The sequence below is a fragment of the Callithrix jacchus genome, chromosome 2 (genome assembly GCF_049354715.1).
Source record: "Callithrix jacchus isolate 240 chromosome 2, calJac240_pri, whole genome shotgun sequence".
Lineage (NCBI taxonomy): Eukaryota > Metazoa > Chordata > Mammalia > Primates > Cebidae > Callithrix > Callithrix jacchus.
Genome location: NC_133503.1, coordinates 41,179,950 through 41,203,873, shown reverse-complemented (window position 1 = coordinate 41,203,873; position 23,924 = coordinate 41,179,950). Strand labels below are relative to the sequence as shown.

General features: G+C 41.3%; 1 protein-coding gene across 8 annotated transcripts in view; it reads right to left on the bottom strand.

The window, feature by feature from the left end:
- Nucleotides 1–23,924, bottom strand: part of ARHGAP26 (Rho GTPase activating protein 26) — a 914,282-nt gene that overhangs the window by 474,018 nt on the left and 416,340 nt on the right. For all 8 annotated transcript variants that reach the window (XM_078362030.1, XM_078362017.1, XM_078362007.1 and 5 more), the window contains one exon: nt 16,966–17,083. The gene's annotated coding sequence lies outside the window, so the exon portion shown is untranslated. The remainder of the gene's footprint in view (nt 1–16,965; nt 17,084–23,924) is intronic.

Below are 23,924 nucleotides of genomic sequence, written 5' to 3'. Positions count from 1 at the left end.
TTTTTAAAAATACCCGCTGGGGCCAGGCATGGTGACTCACGCCTGTAATCCCAGCACTTTGGGAAGCTGAGGTGGGCAGATCACCTGAGGTCAGGAGTTTGAGATCAGCTTGGACAACAAAATGAAACCCCATTTCTACTAAAAATACAAAAAAATTAGCCAGGTGTGGTGGTGGGTGCCTGTAATTCCAACTACTCTGGATGCTGAGACGAGAATTGCGTGAACCCGGGAGACGGAGGTTGCAATGAGCTGAGATCGCGCCACTGCACTCTAGCCTAGCCAAAGGAGCAAGATTCAATCTCGAAAAAAGAAAAAACCCACTGGCAAAATTAATATTTGAAGGTTCTATGTCCCTCCAACTTTGTTTGTTGTTTGTTTTGTTTTTTATTCAAAAGTGTAGAAACCACTTCTTAAGCCCAAGACAGTCATGTGTCTAGTTTGCTGTGTTCCCTGTGACTTGCAGAGTGCCTAGCAATAGGAAGCAACCAATAAAGTTGGTCAGCAAACTTTTTCCATAAAAAACTTTTAGGCTTTGTGGGCCATACAGTCTTGGTTGCACCTACTCAACTCTGCTATTGAGGCAGCCAAGAAACAGTGCATAAAGGAATGAGTGTGGTAGCTGTATTTCAACAACATTTATAGACACTGAAATTTGGATTTCATATAATTTTTATGTCACAAAATATTCTTTTTGTTTTTTTCTGACCATTTTGAAGTGTGATAACTAATCTTAGTTCATGGGTCATACAAAAACAGATGGTAGGCCGGAAATAGCCCATAGGCTGTCGTTTGTCTACCACTGGGCCAACCAAATGAAAAGAAAGCGTGATCAAGCACAGAGTAAGACCAGAAATCCAGAAATTTCAAATGTGTAGGTGGCAACCAAGAGGGACCAAATAATATAACCATGACTATAAAAGAAAAAACTAGTAGAAGTATTTACTAAATTAATTTAAAAGATTCAATTTCTTACTGTTCTCCACCACCGCCCTCCCCCCCCCGCCAAAAAAAAAGGATGAGAAAAACAGGAGAAGAGGAGTCCCAGTGAATACTAAAGAATTATCTTTGAAATGGGCTATTCATGGAATTACAGAACCCACGGAGCTTTAGAGCTAAGAGAGATCATGAAAAACTTCCAGTTCAATCACAATATTTTAAAGCAAGGGAAATTACCAGGGAAGATAGTTCCCCAAAGACATTTATTTAGAGAATGAAAATAATCTAATAAGAAAATATACCTTCTGAAGACTACATAGGAAATTGGCCATGTAATAAAAAGAGTACATGGGGTTTTGAACACTGTGTTCAAATACTGCCTTCGACAGTTAATGTTTTTAAATTTCAAGCAAGTTACTTAACTGAGTCTCAATATCTTCATCTGTAAATCAAGGACAATAATTTTTTGTAGAGTTATAGTTAGGAACAAGTGAAGTAATGTACACAGTACATTGTTAGGCACATAATAAACATTTAATAAATGATGATTTGTATTGTTATAAGAACTTTTCAAATCTCAAAATTTACCACGGCTGCTAAAAAAACTGAGATTACAGTTTCTAAACTGAGCTAAGAAATAAAACCCACATATTTGATGTTCTTACAAAAGTACTTTTATCTGTATTCATTGAAATACTTATTGAATTTCTATTTATATATTTCTGGAAGACAATATAGTGCTGTTTTTAAACTTGAAACCACAAACTAACACACTTTCATTGTAGGATGGAATCTGATTGCATTAAAGCTGATTTATCACTGAAATGTCCCAAAGCTCATTCATTATGGAGGAATCCTAGCCCCTGTAAACCTTAATTTGGTTTTTTATCTGACAATAATTTCATAAATAAAAGAAATGTGTACTTAAAATACCCAGTTAGTTTCCACAGATCATATTGGGCAAAATAAATAAATAAATACATAGAATGTCCTTATATTGTCATTTTTAAGTAATACTAAGAGCAAAATCTTAAACATCAGACAGACATAGGTTTTAACCACAGCTCTGCCACTTCATGGCTGTGTGACCTTGGACAATTTACTTAGTATCTCTAAGCCTCAGTTTTTCTGAGTGTGAAATGAGGTTAACAATAATAGTATCTACCTCCCAGGGCTGTGTATGATTCGATGATAGGATACATGTAAAATGCTTTACTTAGATCAGTGTCTGTAATACAGTAAGCGTTCAAAAAAAAATGTTAGCCGAATTAAGTAACTTATCATATTGTTGGGAGAGGAACTTTGACAAATCCCTTTTTCATAATATTTTGTTTCTTCTGGTGGTGTTAGATGAAACTTGAAAAGAATTGATTATCAGAGTAATGTTATAAATTGTAAATAGGTGCTCATATGAAGATAGAACTGGAGGTAGATTTCTTCCATTGTTCTATTAAGCCAGGAGGAAACTAACAAGCTTGAGGGTTTCTAGGAACTGGGAACAACAGACTCAATTCAAGATTCTAAAAAGGAAAAGATGAGCTGGTTACTTTGAAGAAAGCAGAATCCGGCCCTTCAGAGATACTTCCCTGCCCTCCCAATGGAAAGTAATTCCCTCTTAGTTCACTAGAACGTGTAAGTTCCCTGAAGCTCATGTTGGGCCCATCCACTTGGTGGCTGTATCATCAACTTCTAGCACAGTGCCTGCATATTGCAAATTCCCAGTAACTACACAGCAAATGAATAAACGAGTGATTTTATACATGGACAACCCTGGCATATGCTCAGTGCTTCAAACTCTCCTTAGATCTGTAGACAAATGGTGAAATGATTTACAGCTGTCATAAGAGGAAAAGAAATATGAACTCATAACCATACAGGCCCAGTACTAAAGTCTTGGACCGCATGGACTCAGTTTCTAGGGGAAGGAACAAAGGGAATATCTGGCAGATGGGTAACCCCAGACCAAAAAGAGGAGAGAAAAAACATTTTTACACACACACACCCACACACATAGATGTGGAAATGCAGCATCCGGTGAGACCTGGGGTAAATGCGAATTTAGTGAGTCGTTTCTTACTTCAGGCATAACAGTCTTTCTTCGCTCGGCCTCTGGGTCTCCACCCTCTCATTTGCTCTTGGGTCTCCTTCTATCTCACCAGTTCTTCTCTCTCAGTTTCCTTTTCTGATTTCTCATTTTCCCAGTCTCTAAACATTAGAATGCCCCAGGCCAGTTCTCAAATCTCTATTTATGGTCAGGCACAGTGACTCATGCATGTAATCTCTGCACTTTGGGAGGCCGAGGCGGGCAGATCACAAGGTCAGGAGATTGATACCATCCTGACTAACATGGTGAAACCCCGTATCTACTAAAAAAAATACAAAAATTAGCGAGGCGTGGTGGCATGCACCTGTAGTTCCACCGACTCGGGAGGCTGAGGCAGGAGAATCACTTGAACCTGGGAGGCGGAGGTTGCAGTGAGCCGAGATCCTGCCATCACACTCCAGCCTAGGCGACAGAGCAAGAGTTCGTCTCAAAAAAAAAATCTGTATCCAAACACACCTCCCAGGTGCCCCAACTTTGAATACTTCATAGCTTTGAACACTACCAGCACACTAACAACTTCCAACTAACAACTTCCAGCTTTGTCCTCACTCCTGAACTCAGGGTACACAATTCACTGCTCAAAACTCTACTTGTGTATCTGAATAGGCATCTCAAATTTAAAGAGAGACGAGAATTGAAATCTCTCCCTCTCACCTCTGAAATCTTGATTTTTCTCCCCAAACCCACTAAATCCAACCTTGTAGTTGTTCAAGACAAAATCTTAGAGCTATCCATGTTCCCCCTCACAATTCATATCCAGTCGTCAGCAAACCCTTTTGCCTGAGTCTTCAACAGATACCTATCATCTGACTACTTTTCTGCCTATTCTGCTACTACCCTGGTTCAAGCCACCAAACATTTTTTACCCTGATTATTGCAACAGCCTCCATCTTTTACCTGGATAATTGCAACTGGTCTTTTGCCTTCTGCCCCTGCCACTCCCTATGGTCAAGCCCAGGCAGCTGGCTGTGATCCTTTAAAGTAACATAGAAGATAGCATGTCACTCCTCTGATCACAACCCTCCAGTGGCTTCCATCTTACCAGAGTAAAAACAAAACCACAATCTGACCCATAGATACTCTTCTCAGCTTGTGTCCTGCCCTTCTACCTCCACCCACTCTGCGCCAGCTACCTGGCCTTCTTCAAACAAGGTATACCTACTCTCTTCCCTCAAGGCCTTTACACTTGCTGTTTTCTCTGCCTATAATTCTTTTTTCATAGATATCAACATGACATTCTTGTTCTTCTTTCAAGTCTCTATTCCAATATCATCTTTTCAGATAGGCTTCCCCTACCTTCCCCATCCGAAATAGCACAACACACACCCTCACCCTGTTTTATTTTTCACCACAATCCTTATCATGATTGTTGGTGACATATACTTTTTGTATGATTTATTGTTATTTTCTTCACAATAGAATAAAAACCCCATGAAACCAGGGTAAAAGAGTGGGAGTGTGCGATAGAAAAGTCCTTTGTTCAGTGCTGTATCCCCTGGGCTTAGAACAGTGCCTCACACATAACAAGTACTCAAAAAACTTATTGAATGAATTAATGAATAATATTATTTTGGTGAAATATTCTGTATATTTCAATAGGAAAATGTAAACTCAATAACCATTTGCTGAATGCCTTATGCAGAGTGAATACTATGTTAATTTCATATTCAGAATGAAGTACAAAGACTAGCTGACATTCTATATGGATTTAAAATTAATTTAGAAAATATTAGTTTGACAATTCAAGATAAGGTTTAGAAAAATTGACTATAAGTAAATAAATAAACTAGATAAATAGAATTTTATTTTTTTGTTAGCCATTCTTCTGATCCATTGTATTAAACTACTATGTAGTTTAGGATCTGTAATATTTGGTTTTGGCTCAAGAATTAATCCTTTGGCCCAGAAAATGCAAATTAGATTACCTCCAAGTTTCTGCTGGCAACCTTCCATCTCAAGCTTAGATATCAATCTCCTCTAGCCTTTAGCATTTTAGGGAGTTTCTTTGTCACATGAAGAGAGCTATGAAGACCAAGAGAAAACACAGACCTATAATTATAAGAAGAATCATAAGCACTTAAGAAGAAACATAGATCTACAATGATAACTGTTCTTTCATTCACCAGACATTTATTGAAATCTTACTGTGGTTCAGGGGCTGGACAAGGCATTCAGGAGGCAAGGATGAACGAGACATGCCCACACCTTCAAGGAACTCACAAGGGAGTCTGAGTGACAACCAGAGGACTTGATCTTCACAGTGCAATGAGAGAGGGATGACCAGTGTGCCATGGCGGCCAACGCAAGAGCACCCAGCTCAGCCTGAAGAGTGCCAACAAGGCCTCCTACAGGACCTGCACCTCAGCTGAAGCTTGGGGTGAGATATATTCCAGACAGAGGGTAGAGCATGCACAAAGCCACAGCGGCATGAATCTGTGTAAGGTGTGTAGAAAACTACAGACAGTCGAGGCAGGTCACTCTAGAGGTAAAGCTGGAATGGGGAGCAGAGGGCAGAATATAGGGAACTTTATTTAGTATATTAAAGAGTATGATAGGCAGTGGAGAGCCCCTGAAGGGATGTGATTGATATATGGAAACACTAGGAGGGAGGGAGACCAGTAGGGAAGCTGTGGCAGCATTTAAATAAAAGGTGACACAGGTCTGAATTAGAGAAGGAGTGAAGATGGGCAATAAGAGGACAGACTTAGAAATACTGAGTCAAAAATAAAAAATCAGTGCTACTTGATGTTAGGGAGACTAGAGGGAGGAGGCAATGACAATCTTGAGGTTTTGATCCTGAAGGGTATTACCAAGTGTTAATACAAGTACAGATAGGGTCAGGAAGGAAGAGGATTTCATTTTTAGGTTAAACTTGAAACACTAAGGGAAAAGTATTCTATTTCTCCATTCACTAACTACCTATAAAGGAACTCTATGTGAATTTCCAAGTGTGAATTTGGAGGGAGAGGTCTAGATTTCAGAGAGTTGAGTATCATTGGCACATGGATATTCAGGAGTTAACCTATGAGGATGGTTGGCCCAGTACCTGGGACAAAGGAGGCTCTCAGTGGGTGCCTGTTGAAAAGAGTAAAGGAAGAGTTACTCTGCAAGAGTATGTAAAAAGAAAAGAGCTGGAAACCAAAGACAACTCCAGAAACACAATGCTTCAGGGGGTGGGTAAAGGAAGCAGAAAAGGAGTGGTCAGAAAGATGGTGTCACAGGGATAAAGTGAGATAGGCATAGGAGCCAAATACACCACACTTTGTCAGGTATCATAAGGGCTTGTACAATTCTGAGCCTTCTCCCATGGTAACATTTCTTCATGAATTCTTCCTAAATTGAAAGTTAAGGTAAGGCGCAGTAGCTCAAGCCTATGATCCCAGCATGTTGGAGGGCCAACGCAGGTGAATTACTTAAACCCAGAAGTTTGAGACCGGCCTGGGCAGCATGGTGAAGCCCTGTCTCTACAAAAAATACAAAAGTTAGCCAGGCATGATGGAATGTGCCTGTAGTCCTAGCTACTCTAGAGGTTGAGCTGGGAGGATCTCCTTAGCCAGGGAGGTCAAGGCTGCAGTGAGCCACTGTCGCATCACTGCACTCCAGCTTGGGTCACAAAGTGAGACCCTATCTCAAAATAAAAATAAAAAAAGAAAGTTTAGTAGGTCTCCAGATGGAAAATATAAATATTCATTTTTTCTATAGCTTTGTTGCCTTCTAATCCAAGGGTTATTTGAGCAATGGTTGCATTTCTAGTTACCAATTTTAATTCCAAGTTTATGCTATTGTGCATTTTTGTTTTAATAATTTTGGATACTTTTTTCCTCATTTATGATTATTTTCTATTCTTGGTTGTTAACTCCCTAAAGCTAATTTAAACCAGAGCATGCAACTCTGTCAGTGTAGAAACAACTGAATGTCTAAGATTGGGTTATAACATTTAGAATTATATTCATGTACTGATGAGAGAGATTGTGGCTTCTGGCCAATTTTATGTGACTGTGATGATTACTGGCTGTAAATATCTATTTTTCATTTGTTTTAGTTTCATTTGTTTTTGCCTACCCAGCATCCATGCCCGATTCTGATATAAATAGCATCAAGTTTTTCTTGAAGAACCACTTCTCTCCGATTCCTAGTGCAACTGATTTCAGTAAAGCTGGCTCCACTGGGCTTCAGAAGGGGAGGAAATGCAGCCCAGAGTTCACCAACGGAACACTGCAAACCCATGGGCCCAATGATTGGCTCAGGGATGAGCTTATGACCCAGTCAGAGGCAATGAGATAGATTTCTTGGACTTGATAGAACAACCAAAAGTACTCTGCTGAACTTGAAGCTGGATATGGACCACTGTTCCCATAGCACACAGGGCATCATGGGAAAAGACTGTCAGAATAAAGCGAACACAAAGGAAAGACAAGCTGAGAGATGAAGAAAGAGAGACCAAGTACTAAAGACATTCTTCGAGATCCTGTCTCTGACAATTCCTGAAGCTAGCATATTGCCATACTTCTCAAATATGTGAACCTATAAATGCCCTTGTTAAGGTTTGGTCAATTTTTTTTTTTTTTTTGAGTCAGAGTCTAGCTCTGTTGCCCAGACTGGAGTGCAGTGGCACAATCTTGGCTCACTACAACCTCCACCTCCCGGATTCGAACCATTGTCCCACCTCAGCCTCCCCAGTAGCTGGGATTACAGGCACCTGCCACCATACCTGGCTGGTTTTTGTATTTTTAGTAGAGATGGGGTTTAACCATGTTGGCCAGGCTGGTATCAAACCTCTGACCTCAGATGATCTGCCCGCCTCACCCTCCCAAAGTGCTGGGATTACCAGTGTGAGCCACCGGGCCCAGCCTGTCAATTTTTTTTTAATCTTTTCCACTACTTGCAACCAAAACATCCAGGGGAGAAATATCATTTGATCTCTACTTTCTCTGCCTCATCTACCAACAGGGACTCAAATGTCCAAGTTCATGCTTCTTCCCAGCGAGCCTGTCATGCCTTCCACACTGTGCTCAACATTTTCAGGTCAGCCCCTTGTTACCCTCTGTATCAAACCCACTCTCCATTACTTTGCGCTGTGTCAGCACTTGGTTCCTAAGCTGAATTCGCAGCCTAAGCTGTGGGCCTCACTGCTTCCCATGAACACTTCCTGTTTATTATATTCACCTAGAACAGGCTCTTTCTCCCTTGCCAATCTGTTTGTTTTAGTAAGTAGAGGCAGGACTGGATGGAAGCCACTTCTGTCCCCAGGCTTAGAAAGCCCAATGCTAAATTGTTGGGCCTGGCTGCCACCCAGCAGCACCGGTACATTCTGTTCAAGCTCAGACTCTCGGTCCAAATGTTGTACTTGCTGCTGCTTTTCCTCCCTGCCTCCCTGGACAGGTTTAGCCTGATGTTATTCCCAATTCTGTCATGTCTATTGTTGCCATGCCACCCAGGACCTTTGTTATTTCCCCCGCAGGGATCTTGGGAATTTCTGTGAAATCATACCTTAGTGGTCTAGTGCAATCTAGCTTCCAAACACAATTTCACAACCACTGCAGTGATATCCTCCCTTCTCAAATAAGGTTGTTTCTCCTTTTCCCGCCTCTGGACAGGCATGATAAGTCATTCATATCTGCCAAGAGAGAAAAGTAGCTATCTTCAAAATTATATAAGAGAAGAATTTTTCCTTCAGCTTTCCCTGAAACACACAGCAATAACAGAGAGACAAAAACTACTCTGAGTAAAGGTGATGACTTGATCTCCTTTCTCTGCTTTTATTATCTTTCTCTCATTAATCAGTATAAATGGAGTAGCCTTTTATGTTCTTGTCAAGCCCTGGAGAATTGAATTGTAACCATTATTGATTCAACAAATATTTAATTGAGCACCTATTGCATGCCAGGCACTGTGCCACATAATGAGTTCACAGAAGTAAATAAGACAGACATGGCTGGGCATGGTGGCTCATGCTTATAATCCTAGCATTTTGGAAGGCCAAGGTGGGAGGATCACTTGAGGTCAGGAGTTTGAGATCAGTCTGGCCAACCTGGTGAAACCCCATCTCTACTAAAAAGCACAAAAATTAGCTGGGCATGGTGGCAGGCACCTGTAATCCCAGCTATTTGGGAGGCTGAGGCAGGAGAATCACTTGAACCCAGGAGGCGGAGGTTGCAGTAAGCCAAGATTGCACCATTCCACTCCACCGTGTGTGACAGAGTGAGACTCTATCTCAAAAAGAAAAGATAGACATGATCCCTGCTTCATTCAGATTAGAATCTAGTGAGGGTAGAGAAAAAGTAGCAAATATGTAAACAAATAAATGAGCAAAATTTCAGACATGTTATCAAGAAAATACAAGGAGAGGCTGGGCATGGTGGCTCATGCCTGTAATCCCAGTACTTTGAGAGGCTAAGGCAGATCGATGACCTGAGGTCAGGAGTTCAAGACCAGCCCGGCCAACATGATAAAACCTCACCTCTACTAAAAATACAAAAATCAGCCAGGTGTGCTGGCAGGCACCTGTAATCCCAGCTATGCAGGAGGCTGAGGGAGGAGAATCACTTGAACTCAGGAGGCAGAGGTTGCAATGAGTGCGATCATGCCTCTGCACTCCAGTCTGGGCAACAGAGTGAGACTCTGTCTCAAAAAAAAAAAAATGAGAGAGAGAGAGAGAGAAAGGAAAGAAAGGAAGGAAGGAAAGAAGGAAGGAAGAAAGAAAGAAAGAAGGGAGGGAGGGAGGGAAGGAACGAAGGAAAGGGAAGGAAGGAAGGAAGGAAGGAAGGAAGGAAGGAAGGAAGGAAGGAAGGAAGGAAGGAAGGAAGGGAAAGGAAAGGGAAGGAGGTAGAAGGGAGGGAGGGAAGGAAGGAAGGAAGGAGAGAGAAAGAAGAAAGAAAGAGAGAGAGAAAGAAAGAAAGAAGAAAGAAAGAAAGAAAGAGAGAAAGAAAGAAAGAAAGAAAGAAAGAGAAAGGAAAGAAAGAAAGAAAAGACAATACACGGAGATAATGTACTTCTGAGGAAGGGGACTATTTTAGATAGCATGATCAGAGAAGACTATTCTGAAAAGGTAATATTTGAGATAAAATCCAGGGATGAGAATGTATAAATACATGGAGACCCACCCAGGAGAGCATTCCAGGAGGCAGCAGGTGCAGAGGTCCTGAGCCTGGAGCTGGCTTGTTATGTTAGAGAAGGAGGTTGGTAAAATACAGTCCAAGAAATAACTGAGGGGCCTTGCCTGCCTTTTTTTCTGGACAGCCCACAGCTGAGAATGATTTTTACACTTCTAAATGGATGAAAAACAAAACAATAATATTTTGTGACGTGTAAAAATTATGTAAAATTCAAATTTCAGTGACCATAAAGAAAATTTTTATTGGAACATAACCACACTCATTCATTTATTTATTTTCCATGGCTGGTTTTCATGCCTCATTGGCAGAGTTGAGTGGTTACAAAAGAGACCATGAGGCCTGTAAAGCCTGAAATGTTTACTATCTAGACCTTTGCAGAAGAAGTGTACAGACTCTGTGTTAGGGGAACAGGAAGAAATATCTTCCCAAGCTTGAGAGAACCTTGAGTTCCTTGAATTCCTCAAGAATTCTTGAACTCTTTTGCCTATAAATAACAGAAAACCAATGTCCAATTGACTTAAATAATGCGAAGGATTAAAATAGCCATAAAGTGATCACATTCCCATCAAGAGGTAAACTGTATACTCTCCCCTTGAATCTCAGTGGACTTCTTTGTCAGTGACTGCTTTGACCCATAGAATATGTCAGAAGTGATGCTGTGCTCTGGTCTTAAGACATGGGCAGCTTCTACTTTCTATCTCTAAGAATACGCTCTCTAGAAGCCCTCCACCCTGGGGAAGAAGTCTGAGTGCCTTGAGATCTCAGGACATGTTGAAGAGGTCACGTATATGTGTTCTGGTTAAAGGTCCCAGCTGAACCTAGACTTTCAGCCAGCACTGCCAAGGTACCAAATATGTGAGGGAAGCCATCTTGGACTCTAAAGATCAGTCCATCAGCCAGCTGAATCCTACTAAGGGACCTCAGTCAGTAATACATGGAATAGAAGAATTACCTAACTAAGTCCTTCCTGGCTTCCTGGCCTACAAAATTGTGAAATATAATCACATGGATGCTGTTTTAAGTCACTCCATGTTGTGGTAACTGTTTTATAGCAATAGACAACCAGAAGAAACAATACAGAAATCCTATTATCTCATATAAGAAGAAGCTCAGCGTACAGCAAGGGCCATCTAGAATATATCCAGCTATGCTTTTATGTGATTTCCCTGACTCTACTTTTCACTTTGGTTGGTTTAATTGCTAGACTGAGAGCAAGATGACTTTAGTAGTCCTGGGAGTCACATTCAAACTTGACAATGTCTAGAGAGAGAAGACTGTTCTTAAGAAACAGAAAATGTAGGCTAATCAGGATCTATTCTGGAATTGGGAATTGGGTTACCTCCCTCGAGTCACTGGGGAAGGGATGGAAACCTGATCATAACTGAGGTTCTATTAGAAAATAAGTAGGTGAGTGGATATTGGGTCAACAATGCACTTATGCAAAGTATCTGTCTTCCTGCCATCATTCATTCATTCACCGATTCATTCATCCAGAATAGTATCAGTTTAATAATATGAATATGCTTCTTTGTAAGTAAAAAGTGGTGAAATAACCATAATTTCAAAAGGTTAAACAATCTTTGTCAAGCTTGTATGACAGTGGGCGGCATGGAGCTAGATGTTAGGACTATTAACATCTAATTTAACAGCAATTAAATGTGCTAAGTTCAAGAAAGGGAAAGAACAGGACCAGCTATATAATCCGCAGAACCCAGTGAAAAATGAAAATGGAGGACCCCTGGTTCAAAAAATATTAAGAATTTCAAGATGGTGACAGAAGAGCATTAAACAAAGCATGGAGTCCTTTTAAGTGCAGAATGACTGTACATGTGGCATGTCCATGAAGCTGACTCTGGGAAAGAACAGACAACCACAGAGAGAACAGCAAGGGCCCTAGTTTAGATTGAGCTGGGGGAAGAGGGTGTTAGGAAGGCCTCTTTGAGGAGTAATATTTAAGCAAGGACCTGAAAGGTGGATAGGAATACTCAGGTAAAGAGTGGAGGAATGCAGCTTCCTAGAAGAAAAATAGCACTCTTCCTTCTTCTCCATCCTCCAAGTTGGTTAAGAGACAGCATTAGCCTATCTTCATCAGCTGTGATGAATCAAGATATAGGTAACAGATCCTTTTCCTGTTTGCGCCAGCTCAGGCCTATTTCCACCCTTTTTTGTATTCTAGAATTTGGCACCTGGGTACCCTCCCCATATAATTTGATCCTCCCCCTTTAATATTGTAGATAGCCAGGACCATCCTACAGGGATCCCAGCCTTGCTCCTTGCTCAATGCTTACTATGCTCAACACTTCATATGCTCAACGGCAGATGCTTTCTAGGAAACAGCCTAACCTGTCTGATCCACTTAGTACAGGCTTGTCACAAATAGGGAAAGACTTCCCCCTGTCTTCACATTGCCTCAAGCCTCAAACCATGAAATCAGCTAACACAAATTAGACCTCAAAAAATTTTATCAACAAACCCAAACGGTTCCCCTAAAATTACTGCATTCATCCATTTTGCATTGCTATAAAGGAATAACCAAGACTGGGTAATTTAAGAAGAAAAGTTTATTTGGCTCATGTTTCTGCAGGCTGTACAAAAGGCATGGCACCAGCATTTGTTTCTGGTTAGGACTTTAGGAAGGTTTTACTCACGGAGGAAGGTGAAAGGAGAGAAGATGTGTCATATGGTAAGAGAGGAAGCAAGTGAGAGGGAGGAGGAGGTGCCAGGCTCTTTAAACAACCAGCTCTCACATGAACTAACAGAGTTAGAACTCACTCATTGGGGGGGGAGGGCACCAAGCCAGTCATGAGGGACTTGCTTCTGTGACCCAAACACTTCCCATTAGGCCCTACCTCCAACACTGGGGGATCACATTTCAACATGAGATTTGGAGGGGACAAATGTTCAAACTGTATCATACCTTATTCCATTTTTAATTCTGCAACGTTCTTTTCCTATATCAGATCCTACTGGAAATTTGATGATGTAGTGGGCCTCCAAGTTGGTTGTAAGCAGAATCAGACGGGCAGCTTATTAAAAATACAGATGCTCCAGCCCTATGCCAAACCTCGCTTCTCTATTTTTAACAAGCTCCACAGGTAATTCTGATGCACTGCCAAGTCTCTGAACCACTGCTTTAGCAGACTGGACAGAATAAGGAAAAGTTCCCATTTGACTGGTAGGAGTCAGAACATTTCCTTTCTGCCACTATGTTGTGGCTCCTGGGCAGACCACTTTAATTCAGTTCCTCAGTTGTCCCTTTAAGTAAAGTGATGATTTCTCCATGACATCTCTGCCACAGAAGCTTGCTGTAGTATGAAAGTATTGATACCTTCCCGTGATCTAGTCCCGCCTCAGGTGGCTGTGCCTCAGTTTCCTCAAGGAACTGCCTGCCCCTCCCACTGTAAGATGGCTTGGTAAGACTGTCAGTCAAGGTGCTCTGCTGCCCCCTGGCTGCCCCCTGGGCCCAAGACCCAAGTTTGGCCAACAAGATTTTCTCTCCCAGGAAATGAAACCTTGAGAAAACTGAAGCAGAGACAAAATAAAAGAAGTTGATTCATCTGGTATGGGTGACCCCAAAAATGTGTTATTTTATGCTTCCTAAGCTATTGTCCTGGTTGCTGTGCTTTCTGAAACCTGGTTTTTCAGCCTTTCCCTCAGATCTGTAAGTAACCCTGATAGCCTTCTAATAAATTGTTTCTTTTGCTTGAGTCAGAGTTAGTTCTGTTGCTTGCCACCAAAGAATTCTAACTGATTCTCACAATCAAGGTATTTGATAGAGTGTTCTGTGTACTAATGAAGTCATAGCTTCCATTCTTATAAAGCCATTGTGAATGATTTTCTTGTAGCTAAAGTGAGCATTCTATGGAAGGTCAAGAGTTTGTTTTAATAATGACATCTTTTTCCAGTAATTACACACAGTGAAAATTTCCCGATAGGATAAGAGGATATTCACTGTCCTGCTGAAATATCTTCAATGGAAACAGACTTTGGGTAAATACTCTTCCTTTAAACAACGCTTATTGTTCTGGACCCAGGGAAGAAAAGTATAAGAGAAATAGAAAGAGTTTGGGCTTAGTTTAAACCAGCTCCCATTCAGCTGTATCTTCCCTTTACATACAAATTTAATAAAAAGTTGACTATGTATTTTTTAAAGGCTGGAAATTACATCCAAATACACATTTTAAGGGGTAAGTATTACAGAGAAAACAGCTTTAGTGATTGAACCCTTTTCTCTCATCAGCCTCTGTTTTATTTCTAACCTCATCTGATTGTTAGTTTTTACTCTTTCTTATTGTTACGACATCCTCACTATTTCTCATTTGTATTGACTGTGTTAACAGTTACTGAGCATTTCCTGTGAACCAGGCACAATGCTACATGTTTAACATGCATTACCTCATTTAATCCTTACAGTGCCCTTCAAAGCCAGTATTATTATCCCCATTTTACAGAGGGATACTTGAGCCTCAGTGAGGTTAGGTAACAGGGCTAATGTGCAATGTGACCACTCATTTATTACCTGTATGTCCCTATCTGTCCCCAAGTCTTCCTTACACTCTGTCCCTGCCTTAAATTCAAAGTACCTGGATAGTCCAAGGCATCATTGGAAAGAATATTAAATGTAGCATTGCATTTCAAAAAAAAATGACAACTGAACTCATTGCCCATGTCATGTTTTATATTCCTGACTAGACTATAAGCTCCTAGAGGGCAAACACTATGTTTTGTCCACCACAGTATTACCAGTACATGCCTAGCACAGAGGAGGTTCTCAAAAAACGCTTATGGAATCAATTAATATCCTGTAGGGTCCTCAGAATAAGGGACCATCACAGGGTCAGGAGAAAGTGTCAAGAAATCCCTTTCTGGAAATAGAAATTCCAGGTTACCCTTAATTAATTCAGCCAACTTGGAAGCTTGGCCAAGCTTTTAAATAGCATTGGATGATTTCAAACTTGGAATCCTCGGCCGTGATTTCCCTTCCTGAAGAGCTGTTCCATCTTCTAGGCATAGTCATGCTTTGGCTTGAGTTTATGAGGAACAGAAGGTTCAAAAAATCTGATGGGGAAGTATAAGCTAAAAGGCTCAAGTACCAGTCATACTTTTCCCAGGGCAAGTGAGCTCTCAGAGATCACAAAACCAGATACCATGCTCTCCATCAAAAACTGGGAACATATTGTTATTTTATCATTTTCAGAGATAATAACTAGAGATGATTTTGGTTGGCAGAAGACTCACAATATATCCTTGGGTGAACTCTTCATGTCTCAGTTCCTCGAATGGAAAACAGTCAAGTACATATACGGTCAAAATCTCTAAGTGGAGTCAGTCTCATTCATTCCCTGCGATTTAGTTGAGAATTTGACCTTTTGATTCAGATAAACCTGAGATTAGGATTTCTTTGGCTTTGACTTGTGTCAGCCATGTGACCTTGAGCAGAACACAGTAGCTCTCGAAGGCTTAGCAGCCTCATCTCTTGTTGGGAAGATGGTAAATGTGATAATGTGTATAACGTGTTAAACCAGTGCCAGGAACATGCTAGGCAGTCAGTAAACAGTGACTTAGGTACAGTGATATTTCTGCTGGCTTCACTTGCACATTATATTTAAACAGTTGAAAAGTCTTGGTGTTTTAACTGGCAGGTGTGATCTCAAGTCCTCCTTCAACTAAGTGGATTACTTTATCAACGTCAAAATTGTAAGGAAAATTAATTTAAACTAAGGCAATGAAGTGGCATAGACATAAAAAGGAAACATCTGTCCTGATCTCTGCCTTGGAAAAATTCAAAACACTATAACTCTATTATTCTTACAAAGATTATTTTAACCATTTATTTTAAAAATCAGGATTGTTATTGCACCTACCTTGACTGTTTTATTGTCCAAACTTTCTGTAACTATTTTAAGACTTAAATATAAAGCAGGAAACAGGTTTCACTTTGAGCATAGTGAACAGAAGAAACATCACTCCTTTCTTAAAAGAGCTGCTTAGCAGGCATTTTTAAATCCCCATCCTGTCTTGTTCTCACTAGATCACTGATCAGTACTCTACAGTTTCAAGCCAGATAATTCAGAGGCTCAAGATATCAGTTAGATCCCATTGACTACAGGTAGATCCATTTGAATTAGAAAAATTCTAATACTGTTGAGAGAACCCTTTCCTGATGTTAGGTGTGGCTAAGGATCTGTTTCAGCTATCAGAACATGGGCAGTAGTTTACAAGAATCGGGAAACAATTTTCTGTGTCTCCCTTCTCTTTGCCAGGGACAGCTGGTATTGATCTGTTCATGTAGCACGAGCAGAGTAACTTTATGTCACTGTAAGCCACTGAGATTTTAGGGCTCTTGGTTTCTGCAGAATAGCTTAGCCTTTCCTAACAGATATGGAATAGATGTAAATGCAGTTGACATGTATAACAGACATACTCATGGAGCCACACACGGAGTCCTCTTAACTTGTTCTACAATTAATTTGCAGAAGTTAGTGGTTCAGTGGATAGAGACAAAGCTCAGAACTATAGTCAATATCAGAATAGCTTTAACACACTGGCAAAAGGATTGAGAGGCATCTCTTCTATGTCATCATGAGAGTGAGAAACATGACTCCTAAATCTGTATTCCTGGCTGGAATTCTCATCTGTCAACAGGTGTCATTGTCACCCTGAAGAGAACCAGAGCAAGCTGTCTCTCCCTCATCCTCATGCACTCTCCTGGTGAGTTGTAGTCTGGGGCTAACCTCAAACTGAGAACTCCTTGGGATATAGCATGCATCCCATGTAGCCCTCGCTCTAGGGAGTTTTTTTCATCTGTACCTCAAGTCCACATTGAAGAAGTGCTCAAGGTTGATGCTAATCTTCGACATGTCATCTATTCCCAAGCCAGCCTCTCCAGGATGGAATCACTGATCTTCCAAATACTTTCTTTTCATAGCTGAAATGAACAATAAATATTACTTATTATTTTAGGAAGAAACACATGATTTAAATCCCACTAGTAATAATGACAATGGCCATTTTTTAAGAGCTTGCTGTTTGGCACTATGACACATACCATTTTATTTAATCCTCACAATTCGATTAGGTGGTATATTAGAGTACTCCAGAGAAACAGAACCAATGGAGATATATGAGATGTATTGTAGAATTGGCTCACACAATTAATGGAGGATAAGAAGTTCCACAGTATGATGTCTGCAAGCTGCAGAACCAGGAAAGCTGGTGCTATAATTCAGTCTGAGTTTAAAGGCCTGAGAAAGGGGAGCAGGAGCTCATAGTATAACTCAGAGTCTGAGGCCCAAGGCCAGAGAATCTGGAGGGTGAAGATTCTTGCTGGTGTCAGTCTCAGAGTCCAAAAGCCTGAGAACCAAGAGCATTAATGTTCAAGAGCAGGAGAAGATGGATGTCCCATCTTCAGCAGAGAGTAAATTCACGCTTCCTCTGCCCTGTCGTTCTATTCAGATTAGACAATGCCTGCCCACATTGATGAGAGTGAGTCTTGTTTCCTCAGTCTACTGATTTAATCGCTGATCTCTTCCAGAAATATCCTCACAGACACACCCAGAAATCATGTTCTGCCAGTTATTTGCGCATGTCTTAGCCCAGTCAAGTGGATACATCATCAGTAGGTACTGTCATTTTCTTTCTTTTTTCTTTTTTCAAGATGGAGCCTCACTCTGTCACCCAGGCCAGAGTGCAATGGCACGATCTCGGCTCACTGCAACCTCTGCCTCTCAGGTTCAATCGATTCTCCTGCCTCAGCCTCCTGAGTAGCTGGGACTACAGGTGCCCACCACCACACCTGGCTAATTTTTGTATTATTTTTAGTAGAGATGGGGTTTCACTATGTTGGCCAGGCTGGTTTTGAACTCCTGACATCAGGTGATCTGCCTGCCTCAGTCTCCCAAAGTGCTGAGATTATAGGTGTGAGCTACTGTGACTGGGCCTGTCATTTCCTTTTTTACAGATCAAAAAACCAAACCTTAACGTGGTCAAGTAACTTGCTTAAGGTCAACCAGCCTAGAAGTGGGAAAAATTATGCAAACTCAAAAGCTGTTCTTTGCAAGGAGGCCCACTTTACTCCCCCTTCTGGCCATAAAATTATATCTCAATCTCCACACCCAAGATATAAACCCTGGAGTTTTCCTTGTCTTCATTCTGTTGCCAGTGATTTGATTACATCATTTCTGGTCTGATACCAACATGGCTCCAGTGTGTTCCCGGGGAGAATCAGGCCTCCAACACCTGCTAATTTCTTCCTGCCTTTGCAGAAGAGAGCCTGGGAACTTAACCTAAGAGAAAATAAATAAATAAATAAATAAATAAATAAATAATAAATAAATAAATAAAAAATAAAGTGATCCTAGGAGAAAAAAACTCCTGGGATGAAGAAAAGTTATTTTCCTCTTTGATAATTCTGCGTAACTAACTAGTAACTGTGGAAGAGAAAAGTGATCTATGCGTTTGTTAGAGACTCTGGGGCCTGAGGCGGAAATAGACACTGTGAGACCAAGAAGGGGGCGGAACCAGAGGCTACAGCCAGGAAACAAAAGACAGGAAACAGGATTTCTTTTTTCCAATGTCCAAAACAAAGCTGATGAGGAGTTTGGCAGGAAGAGGGACCACCATTTCATCCTTCCAGTGGAAAAACGACTAAATGCTCAAAATTGAAGATATGTGGGAAGGGATGAGTCATGGAGAAACGGTGATATATAATCTTCTCTTTCTGAGAACAGTCACTTAATATTCCTGCTCAGCATTCTTTCATTATTTGACAGCAGTCCTTGTGCCTCTCTGTGGGAAGCCAGGAAGGGGTCAGAATCATCTCATGGGGTTTATTATGGGATGCACAACTGGGAAGCTGCACTGTCTTCTCCTCCCCTCCTTTCCCTCCTTCATGTATTGCTGTTCCCTCCTTCAGTTATGCCTCTCCCACTGTTAGCATAGGTAACTCTTGTTTATTTTTAAGTCTTAGCTTAGATGTCACTTCCTCAAAGGAATTTTTCTTGATCCTTATTCTGTGGCAGAGTTGTTAGCTGCTTACCCAGGACCCATTCTCCTTTCTTTTTCTTTCTTTCTTTCTTTCTTTCTCTTTCTTTCTTTCTTTCTTTCTTTCTTTCTTTCTTTCTTTCTTTCTTTCTTTCTTTCTCTCTCTCTCTCTCTCTCTCTCTCTCTTTCTTTCTTTCCTTTCTTTCTTTTCTCTCTAAGACAGAGTCTCACTCTGTCGCCCAGACTGGAAGGCAGTGGTGCAATCATAGCTCACTGTAGCCTCAAACTCCTGGACTTAAGGAATCCTTCCACCTCAGCTTCCTAAGTGGCCAGGACTACAAGCACGTGCCACCATGCTGCTAATTTTTAAAAAGTATTATTATTATTTTGTAGAGATGGGGTTTTGCCATGTTGCCCATGCTGGTCTTGAACTCCTGGGCTCAGGCAATCTGCCTGCCTCGGCCTCCCAAAGTGTTGGGATTGTAGGCATGAGCCATTATGCTGAGCTTTATTTGCATTTATAACCAAGCTTTCTGCTTAATATCTCCCAAGCTTGAAGCATATTGACTTTCCTTCACCAGCGGACATTATCTGAACAAAACATTATCCAAATAGCTCATATTTACTTGTGTGTGTTGGAAAGAGCCATTATTATTGGAACTTATTTAGATTTTGTTTTAAAAATTTTTCTGGAAAAATAATTTCAAATCATTTCTTTTGTGGGGAAAATGTCACTGAGATGAAATATTTGTCAAAGTGTGGTTGTACCTGTTCCCACTTATCATTTGATAAACTGGCATAGATAATGCACAGTCATACAAAGCACATCATGCAAACCTTAGCTGGTGAGTATAAAAATGACCACTGCCCCTGATTTGCAAGCAGCCCCTGACTTAGTTTGGGCTCTCCGAGAAGCAGACCTCGAAACAATGATTCGAGTGCAAGGCCTTCATTTGGGAAGTGGAGGGACACTGCTTAAGGGTTGGAGAGGTGATAGAAGAAAGGAAGACAGCCAAAAAAGGATGTGTTATTCAGCCACCTACTGCAGTGAGTGACGAGAGTCTAACCCCACAGAGATACTCTGGGGAACAGTATCCCATAAGAGGCATGGGGTGCTGGGGCACTTACCCACCAATTCCCATCAGCCATCAGCTACTCTCAGGGTATTAATTCCCTTGCAGCCCACAGGGCATGGCAGAGGGGCCTTCTATCTTTCTATGGTTCCCAGAAAATCCCTCATGCACAGAGATGCAGATACTGGCAGTTAGACGTGTCCACAGCACAATGAAACGGTAAGGTCTGATGTACACTGACAGCCCTGACCACAGCGCCCTTCAAGCAAAGTTCAGACCTCAATGTCCTATTTCACAGGGGATGTAGAAGTTTTTAGATAATATGAGGACACATTTATTTTTTATTTTAATAGTTACAAATTAAGTTTCAACATTGCCTTCCACTTAATGCACAAGGTGCTGGTTTCCAGTTTGTGGTAGTGGTGAAATATATAGATTGCAAAAGAAATACATTTTTTTTAAAGGGCATCCATTGACTTAAGGTATGTTGAAGAAAGGTTGGGCATGGTGGCTCATGCCTGTAATCTCAGCACTTTGGGAGGCCAAGGTGAGCATATCACTTGAGGTCAAGAGTTCAAGACCAGCCTGGCCAACATAGTGAAACCCAGTCTTTACTAAATATACAAAAATTAGCTGGGTGTGGTGGCACATGGCTATAATCCCAGCTACTTGGGTGGCAGAGGCAGGAGAATCGCTTGAACCTGGGAGGCAGAGGTTGCAGTGAGCTGAGATGGTGCCACTGTACTCCAGCTTGGGTGACAGAGTGAGACTCTGTCTAAAAAATAAAATAAAATAAAAAGTACACTGTAAAAATAATTGTACAGATAGTAATCAGTATGCAAAAGTAATAGAGAAATTACTGAAGTTTGGAAAACTGTGATGGATTTTTTTCTTTTCTTTTTTTTTTTTTTTTTTTTAAGATGGAGTCTCACACTGTTACCAGGCTGGAATGCAGTGGTGTGATCTCGGCTCACTGCAACCTCCACCTCCTGGGTTCAAGCAATTCTCCTGCCTCAGCCTCCTGAGTAGCTGGGACTACAGGTGTGTGTCACCACGCCCAGATAATTTTTTGTATTTTTAGTAGAGACAGGGTTTCACCACATTAGCCAGGTTGGGGATATTTTATAGGTAGTGAAAGGGAAGCATAAAGCCAGGCCACTAAATATATGTGAAGGAATATCTATTGTGTGCCCAGCACTTTTTTAGGCATCAGGAGGAATGTAAGAGACAGAGAAAGGACAAACCCCACATTAAGGTTTTTACCAGTAGCAGTAGTAATAAAGGCTAGCATTTAGTGGGATCTTTGGCTTACCATCATCACCTGACCTGCCTTCCTTAGGAAGCTCTACCAGCCTTCATAAAATACGTGAAACAACAATGCATGCTCTATTCAGAGTATGAGGGTCAGACTTCCTATAGGATGATTTCATTAAAATTTCAGAGGGAAAAGCAGCAGCATGGCAGGATGAGCAGGAAAAGGACTGTGCCGACCTGGCAGTGGTCAGAGCCAGAGAACAAGGAAGGCACAGCCTTAGGTTTTTCCTCCATGGACCCATCTTCCACTCCACTCAAGCTACAGAGCAGGACTCGGCATCTGGGAGCAGGCAGGATAAAGAAAGAGGAAGCAAGCTGCTGCTGAGTGTTGCCAAGCTACTCCCAAAATGTGCTGCCTTGAGAAGCTGTCTTATTGTGCAAGAAGACATAAAATCCAGATGGCAATTTCTGGATTCTCAACTTTCTATGCAGAAGTCATATTTTTCCAATACATCCTAATTCTATTTACTGTGTGTATGATGGCCAAATGTCATTAACAATGGCCAGGCATGAAAATAAAGAAAGTAATTAGGCTAGGAAATAGCTCGGCAGCTGCATCAGCTATATGTTCTTGGGGTGGAGGTGCAGTGGTCAGGAACCACTTCTGGGCTGCATTCAAGTGTTGTGTGCTGTCTAGGGACCAGTCACATATGTAAGCATAAATCTAGACTGACGGCCACATCACATTCAATCAAGGCCCAGTCTTACCAGAAGAGCCACAGACATGTTACAGATAATGCCTCAAGGATTGATTCAGAAAACAAATAGGTTCTCATTTGCATTAGAACTTGAATTGGCATGTTGTTTACTTCCTGCAGGTGCAAAAAATGCAACTGTGGTCTATCTCACATAGCTCCATGTCCTTCTGTCTTCAAACTGGGTTAGCCAAGCCTGAAAACCATCCACTGGGCCAGTAATGGATGAGGTGGCTAATCAAGGGTGCACCTTGGAATCAGACAGCTTAGCCCTGAAAGCTGGCTCTGCCACTCACTCTAGCATGAGACCTTAGGAAATTTGCTAAGTTCCTAGAGCTTTTCCTCTGTAAAATGGGACAACAGAAGTATCTATTTCATTTTGAAAATTAAATGAGACAAACTTTCAGCTTGATGCCTAATACATGGTAAGTGCTTAAGACATACATGATTATGACTAAATATGACTGGTTTTTATGGTACAAATCTTTATTTTTTATTTTATTTTATTTTTTTTGAGACGGAGTTTTGCTCTTGTTACCCAGGCTGGAGTGCAATGGCATGATCTTGGCTCACCGCAACGTCTGCCTCCTGGGTTCAGGCAATTCTCCTGCCTCAGCCTCCTGAGTAGCTGGGATTACAGGCACGCGCCACCACGCCCAGCTAATTTTTTGTATTTTTGGTAGAGACGGGGTTTCACCATGTTGACCAGGATGGTCTCGATCTCTTGACCTCGTGATCCGCCCGCCTCAGCCTCCCAAAGTGCTGGGATTACAGGCTTGAGCCACCGCTCCCAGCCCCATATCTTTATTTTTACCTTTGATGATCTTTGTGCAGAACAGCAAAGGTTATTAATAGGAATTGGCTGAATAATGAAGACGGAAGTTGACCAAATTCAATCTTCATTAGAAGATAGAAGAAGGAAAAGGGAGGGGATATTAGTCAGGGTTCTCCAGAGAAACAGAACCAAAAGGATCCATATAGATATAAAGGAGATTTATAATGGGAATTGGCTCATGATGGGGATTATGGAGGGTGAGAAGTCCTATGATAAGCAGTCTGTAAACTGCAGAACCAGGAAAGCTGGTGGTGTCATTCAGTCTGGTCCACAGGCCTGAGAAACACAGGAGCTCATAGTGTAACTCCCCGTCCAAGGCCAAAGGTCTACATCAGAGTTAGGCCATGGGAAGGGAGGTAGGGGTGCTGCTGGTATAAATCCTGGATTTTGAAAGCTCAAGAACCAGGAGCTCCAATGTCTGAGGACAGGAGATGATGGATGTTCCAACTCAAGAGGAGAGAGAGAAGCCCTTCCTCTGCCTTTTTGTTCTATCTGGGCCCTCAACAGATTGGATGGTTCCTGCCCACATTGGGGAGGGCAGTTTGTTTTACTCAGTCAACTGATTGAAATGCTTGTCTCTTCCAGAAACACCTTCCCAGACACATGGAAATATGTTTTACCAGTGATTTGGGCATCCCTTAGCCTAGTCAAGTTGACCTCTAAGGAGAAGAATGAGCTGGCTAACCATAAGGTTCTGAAACCTCAAATGGGAGTGGAAAATGGGAAAGATAACTCATCATAAGAATATACTTCTCAGAAACACAAATTAATTTTACGGTGATAGAGCATACAACTTAAAATAACTTAGTAGGAAATGGCATATGTTCATTCCTAAATAAAAAAAGAAATAAGAAAGAGTGTAATTAAAAT